This window comes from Petaurus breviceps, unplaced genomic scaffold, assembly GCF_028583685.1.
Source record: "Petaurus breviceps papuanus isolate PSGF00001 unplaced genomic scaffold, PetGlider_PUasm1.0 76, whole genome shotgun sequence".
Lineage (NCBI taxonomy): Eukaryota > Metazoa > Chordata > Mammalia > Diprotodontia > Petauridae > Petaurus > Petaurus breviceps.
The window spans coordinates 40409090-40416400 of record NW_027186473.1 but is presented as its reverse complement, the minus strand read 5'-3'; the positions used below and the strand labels follow the sequence as shown (position 1 = coordinate 40416400).

At 42.2% G+C, this 7311-nt stretch overlaps 1 pseudogene; it reads left to right on the top strand.

Annotated features, from left to right (window-relative positions):
* Positions 1 to 3819: 3819 nt before the first annotated feature.
* On the top strand, positions 3820 to 4310 carry LOC138174808 (ragulator complex protein LAMTOR1 pseudogene; annotated as a pseudogene).
* Positions 4311 to 7311: the final 3001 nt, after the last annotated feature.

Sequence of the window (7311 nt, the reverse complement as noted above, 5' to 3'; positions counted from 1 at the left end):
TCTATCATATCTAGCCTCTCTAAAATTCTATTCACCTCATTCACTTGTTTATTTTGAGGTTATATTTATCAGGTTCAGAGATGGGGAGATTAAGGTCCCCCACTACTATAATTTTGCTATCTATTTCTTCATCTAATTCCCTTACCTCCTCCTCTAGGAATTTGGATGCTATACCACTTGGTGCATATATATTAAGTAATGATATTGCTTCATTCTCAATGGTGCCTTTCAGCAGGATATGTTTTCCTTCCTTATCTCTTTTATTTAGATCTCTTTTTGCTTTTGCTTTATCTGAGATGAGGATTGCTACCCTGCTTTTTTTTTTACTTTAGCTGTAGCATAATATATTCTACTCCAGCCTTTTACCTTTACCCTGTGCATGTCCCCTTGTTTCAGGTGTGTTTCTTGTAGAGAGCATATTGTAGAATTAAGGTTTTTAATCCATTCTGCTATTAGCCTCCATTTCATGGGACAGTTCATCCCATTCACATTCACAGTAATGATCACTATCTGTCTCTTTCCCTCCATCCTATTCCCTCCCCTTTTTGTATTTTTGTTTCTTCCTTTTCCCTTCCCCTCCTTAAGGGTTTTACTTTTGACCATGGCCTCCCTCAGTATTCCCTCCCTGTGACCCCCTTTCTTTACCTACCCCTTCCTCTTGCTACTATTTACCTCCCTTCTAAATGCATCCCCCTTTTTATTCCCCCTTACTCCTCCTACTGCCTATAGGGCAGTATGCATTTTTATACTTATCAGAGTATGTTATTCCTTCTTTGACCACAAACCAATGAGAGTAAATTTCATACAGTGCTCTTCTCCCTCCCTCCTTTCCCTCTATTATAATGAGTTTTGTATCTTTTCACATTAGAATCTTAAACTTAATTGACTGTGTCTATCCCGCTTTGAACCAGAACCAATGAGAATAATGTTCAAATGATGTTCATCTCCCTCTCCTTCCCCTATACTATAGTATGTCTTTATGCCTCTTCATATGGTATAATTTACCTTTTCTGCCTCCTTTCCTTTTATTCCATTACTGTCCTTTTGAACTCCTTAATAAGGTTTTTTAAATTTATATCCACTTATACCCACACCCTCTATCTATGTATATCCCTTTAAAAAATCGTGATAATCATATCAGTTTCAATATTGACAGTTATAAGCTTCTCATATAGGGATGTAAATGGTTTGTTCTTACTGTATCCTAAGTTATGTGCATGTGTGCATGAGTGTGTGTGAGCATGTGTGTGTGTGCATGTGTGTATGTGTGTTTTCCTTGTTTACCTTTTTTGTCTTTCATGAGTCTTGTAAATGGAGATCAGATTTTCCACTGAGCTCTGGCTTTTTCATCAGGAAAGTCTGGAAGTCCCTTATTTCATTAAATGACTATCTCTTTGCCTGAAAGATTATTCTCAGTTTTGCTGGGTAGTTGATCCTTGGTTGCAGTCCTAGCTCTTTTGCTTTATGAAATATCAAATTCCAGTCCCTCCGATTTTTAAATGTAGAAGCTGCTAAGTCCTATGTAATCCTGATTGTAGTTCCCTGATATTTGAATTGTTTCTTTTTGTCTCTTTGCAGTATTTTCTCCTTAACCCTGTAATTTTGGAATCCGGCTACTATATTTCTTGGAGTTTTCAATTTGGGATGTCTTTCAGGATGAGTTCAGTAAATTCTTCCAATTACTATTTTAGCTTCTGATTCTAGGACTTCAGGACAGTTTTCTTTGACAATTTCTTGGAGGATATTGTCCAGGCTGCTTTTTAATCATGGCTTTCCAGTAGACCAATAATTCTTTGGTTGTCTCTCTTGGATCTGTTCTCCAGGTTAGTTAATTTTCAGTGAGACATTTTACACTTTCTTCCAATTTTTCAATCTTCATGTTTTATTTCATTGACTCTTGGTCCATCATAGAGTCCTGAGCTTCAATTTGAGTGATTCTAATTTTTAGTGAATTATTTTCTTGGGTTAGTTTTTGAAGGTCCTTTTTATGGAGGTATTTTCTCCAGTTAGGTCACAGATTTTACTTTTTAAGGATTTGTTTTCTTCAATGAGACTTTTTTAATTTAAATTTATCTTCTATCTCTCTAATTTGGGTTTTAAAATCTTTCTTGAGCTCCTCCAAGAATGCTTTTTTGGGCTTGAGACCAGTTCATATTTCCTTCTGTGGTCTTAGGTGTGAGTACAGAGTCCATGTTGTCCTCTGTATTTGGTTGTTCTTGCTCGCTATAATAAGCTCTGATGTATTTTCCTCCCCTTCCTCTTTCTCAGCTTCCTTCCTTCCCATTGCAATTTCCTATTTCCTAATTTCTCAGGCTGGGGGCTAAGGGCCTGGTTTTTGACTTTGTGTGCTGTAGCCTCTTGGTGTCTAGACTGAGGCCAAGGCCAAGATTCTCAGTCTTTCCCCTGAGTTACCCTGAAGTTCACAGAGTAACCTGTGGGGGAGGGGTGGTCTGGCCGCTTCAGATTTCTGCCTCTATGCCCCTGGGCTACAGCTCAGGTAGGCTCAGCAGCTGGCAGCTGGCAGTGCTGGTGTCTGCAGATTCCCCTGGTAGTGCTGAGGCCCACCTGGGCTTCTGTTGTTAGCCCTTGCTGGCCCCAACTCCTGGGATTTGGGGTCAGGTGAGGTGGGGCTTATTGGGATCCCTCCTGCCCTTCACTTCAGACTCCTTACTGCCTCAGTTACACCCTTTCAGTCCCTAAACTAGAGGCTATTTCCACTATTTTAGGATTTTACTCTGCATGGAAACTGGGTTTTCTCGGTCAGGGAGGGGAAATTGGAGCAGCTAGAGTTTACTTTGTCATCCTGGCCCCTGGAAAGTCAGGCAGATGATTTTTAAACTTCCAGGCTGTGGGCTGATAGTCCCAGGAGAAGCTGCTGTCTCTGCTGTGGGCCCTGTGCTTTCTCTTACCCAGCTCCGACAGATCCTCCCATCTAGTGAGATGCTGGTGAGATGGCTGCAAATCGCCCTTGGGGTGGGTGAGTCTGCTGGCTAGGGCTCCTTCTCACTCAGCTGTAGTCTGCTCCCTAGTCCAGGCTGGTGCAGCCCCTGCGTACTCATGCTCCCCCTGCCCAGACCCAGGTGGGCACTTTCCTTGGCTGGATTCTGCCACCTTCCACCTCCCAGTGGATCTGACATTCCAAAATCCATTCAGATTCACTTTTTAAAGTTTAGTGAAGGGATTCTCAGAGGAGCTCAGAAAAGTTCCTGCTTCCATTCTGCTATCTTGGCTTCCCCCTGGGTGGTCATATTCTTTAAGAGCTGGCTTTTTTTTTTTTTTTGGATTGCATGGGATATTGGTAAAGGGGTAGAATAAGGAAGAAGCCAGTTGGGTTTGCAAGCCTGACTGGGCAACATGAACTCAGAGATTGAGACCCCAGAGAGTCCATCAAAATGGGGCATTTCCAGGCTCTCCTTTTGGGAATGCCAGGAACTGTGGTAAGTGGAACCACTTAGGTACAGTGTGCATTTATTTGCCAGGGAGCCTCTTTTATTGGGGAATATACAATAGATGCTCTTTCTCTAAAACAACTTCTTCTAAGCCACTCCTGTGGCCCAAGTGCATATCTGTAGGTGAGACTCCAACCTCTGGTTATCAGAGCTCAAGATTAGATTCCTATAGTTGCTATGATTACTAAATAGTACAAAAAAAGTTCATAGGTGATAGAATTTAAAACTAGGTATAAAAGTTCACCTGCTGACGCTGCACGCTGTGGTGGAGGCAGAGCCTGCGGGCCATGGTGCCGCACAGGTCACTCGAAGAGAAAGAGCTCCTGCTGGACACAATCCCCTAGATCTGAGCTACCCACGCTGGCCAGCCATGGGGTGCTGCTGTAGCAGTGACAACGAGGATGTGGCCAGGGTCGAGAGGAGCGGAAGCTACTTCTGGACCCCAGCAGCCCCCAGCCAAGACCCTAAATGGAACAGAAGCCAAAAAACCACAGCCTGCCTGCAGTCCACATGGAGGAGTGGGCCCTGCTGTCTTCTATCCTTGCCAAGACCGCCAGCAACTTCATCGATGCATTGGCGGCAGATTCCCGGGGCATGGAGTCGCATGAGTACAGTGACCTAGCGAGACAATACAGTACCCGCCTGGCTGTCGTGCCTGGGCAGGAGCTTGACTCACTGGAAGAAGCTGCCACCATTGCCCACACTCACCAGCCAGTCCCACCAAGTGCTTGCCAGTGATCCTGTCCCCTTTGCAGATTTGCAGTGGGTCTCCAGAACAGCTGCTTATTTCTGTTGTGCATTGTAGTGCAGATCCAGGTCGATGTAAAAGAGGAGTTGGTCATGCAGTTTGGGGTCCCATGAGGACAATTTCTGGAGATCTTTCCCTTGTTCCAGCCTTCCTTTCCTCTTATTTCTCCCTGCTTATACTGAAACCTAACTTACTACTAATCACAGAGGAGAAACTACTGCAGGAGTCCAGAGGAGTTTGGGGGCCTCATGTTGACACCCTATGAGTTCAAAAGAAGCCTTTGTACCATGTGGCTCTGGCTGAATACTTTGTGGGGAGCAGCTTGTGGTTTTGCCACTTGGGGTTGGGAGTAGGCAGAACTAGAGGTGTGGGAAGATAGGGATTTGGATATGAATTATTATTTTGTAACTGGTAGTGGTGGGTAGGAAGAGATTTGGCTTCCTTAAGATCACCCTTCTGTGTTGGGGCTAAGAACTAGATTGGTTGTTTCTGTTTCTCACACCCAGTTTTTACATTTCATCATGTAATTTTATTTATTTTGGTTTACCACCCTACATAAAGGACTTCTATCCATCCTGAAAAAAACAACAACCAAACTCGGTATAGAGATTATTTAATCTGGCATTTTATACATGAATAAATTAATGCAAGGAGATATTAAGTGACTTATTCAACATCAAGCTGCTTAGTGGCAGATACAGACCCAAAACCCAACTCTCCAGTCTTGAGTCATAAGATCATAGATTTTGAACAGGGAGGGGCCTCAGAAATCCTTTAGTCCAGAGTTTCTTTACTTGGAGTCCATGAACTTTGAAAAATACATATTTTGATAATGATTTAAATATAATTGATTTCTTAGGTAATCACATGTGTTACATTTTATGCATTTAGAAGATCATGCAGGTTCCAAGATTACCTTTTTATACTAGTTTACTCTTAGTACAAAGACATGAGGGCATAGTAGATTTAAGTCCTCTTGTCTAGAGAAGGGGTCCACCCACTTCACCAGGCTAAAGGGCCTATGGCACAAAAAAAGGTTAAGAACTCCTATATGTAATACAACTCGCTCTTCCAGGTCCTGATGGACTCAGCAGGTAAGCAACTTTGGAGTGGTCACAGAGGCAGGCTTGGAAGCCTGGGCTTTCAAACTCTAAGGTCCCATTGTTCCTCTATTGTTCCTGATTGAATAGGTACCTGAAATTGAGAAACCTGAGTACTGTCCCAGCTAAGCAGCCTTTCCAGTTCGGGGATAGAAAGACCAGTGTCAATCAAAATCCCAGCATTTCTTGGTTGATCACTAACACATTTTGCTTTTTCAGTTGCATCTCACTAGCTATTTCATCTGATGGATTCCATATGTTCCTGCTCCCCTGAAACATAAGTAAAACTCCAGACACAGCACCTATCAATTTAAGAAAAACAACCAGGTTGTAGAATCATTTTTCTTAGCTTCATTTGTCACCACTGCACGTGAAAGAACAGACAATCCCTGCTGGGACAGAGAGTCTAGAACACAGGCTGCCACCTGAAAATCAATCTCCCTCTTAGTAGTCTGGCCGTTAGATATGCTGGTTTTCCATGTAAGTCTCTCATGTAATAAGATTTCTCCAAATGCATAAAATATGTTGCCTAACTAGAAATATATTAAAGTTATTAATTCACAACACTAGCCAAGTAACATTAAACTCTGTTTTCTTATCAATAGCTTTTTTGTTTTTTTTTTTTTGGTGATGGTGGCAAGGGAGGGGAAGGGTGGCAAATCAGTTGTATATAAGTGACAATAAAATATTTATTATTTTCATCAGATTTGATATAATCATTACATATTAGGAAGGGACTGGCATTTACTCTGCATGGGGAAATCCTAGTGTGGGAACTTTTTCTATCAATGTAGACTTTCTACAGCTCAGGAGGCAAGTCAGAGAATTGTCAAAGGCAACTAGAGGTTGTTATTTGCTTGGCATCTGGCATCTTGTGAGTGTCAGAAATGTGATTTGAACCAAGACATTCCTGAATTAATTCTACACCTACCTCCACTATGCCCTGCTATCTCTTTGTATTCTCTTTATAGAATTTTAGCAAAAAGTTCAGTAGTATAAAAATTACAAGGGTAAGCTTTGAACCTACTAATTGTTATGTCATTATCATGGGGGAAAAACAGGTGCCATAATGACAGAATTTTCAGAGATAAAAGGGACCTATAGAAGGGGACCTTATTCTGACACTTTATTAGCTGTATTATGCTGTGTAATTCACTTAAGTTGTATGTATTCCTTAGGGCTTAACTACTGATATATCGAAGGGTTATGAACCCTATAATTGGAGAGTTCCCATACTGGAAGTTTCTTTTGAGTGGAGAAATTATTGTGGAGAAGGGGCTCATTTCCCACCAGTAATGACTGCTGACATATTGTTACCAATAGGCAGATAGGTCCTGGCAGTGGCAGAACTATCCCAGCTGCTGCTTCCAACCCAGTCCTTCAAACCATTATCTGGGGTGTAACTCCTGTGGAGAATGGGCCAGTCATCCCCACCACTGCCAATCAACTGCTGCTCATCAGAGAGGCATGTCAGCCTCGCTGAAGCAGTAGGGCACCCTGAGGGAGAAACAGGAGGCAGCATGCACCAGGCAAATCACCACCACCATCTGGCCACCAACTCCTTCAGATTCTGATGGAGACATTCAAGAGTGAGAACCTAAGAGTCTTAGGAATAGCAATACTTTTCTGCCTAGAGCCCAAACTTGTCACCCTGGGAGGAAATTGCAATGGGCATGAAGCTTCCAGTGGACATGTAGGACCTGCTCCTGCAGGTGCCATAAACTTACACACATATGCACACATATATACACACATACACACATATGCACATACACACATACACACACAAATACATATTCAGAAAAGAAAGTTTTCTTTGTTATCAAAGTCCTCTGCCCTGGCTCATTGTTCAGCATCAGAAACTGATATGATTTTATCAGTGGAAATATCATTAAAGAAGGATTTGCTTTGCAACTGAAGTCCATGGATCATGGAATCTTGACATTTAACTTGCAGATGAAAACTATTATGTGTTGTCTTCACCATTAGTATGTGAGATTCTTGACAACAGGGA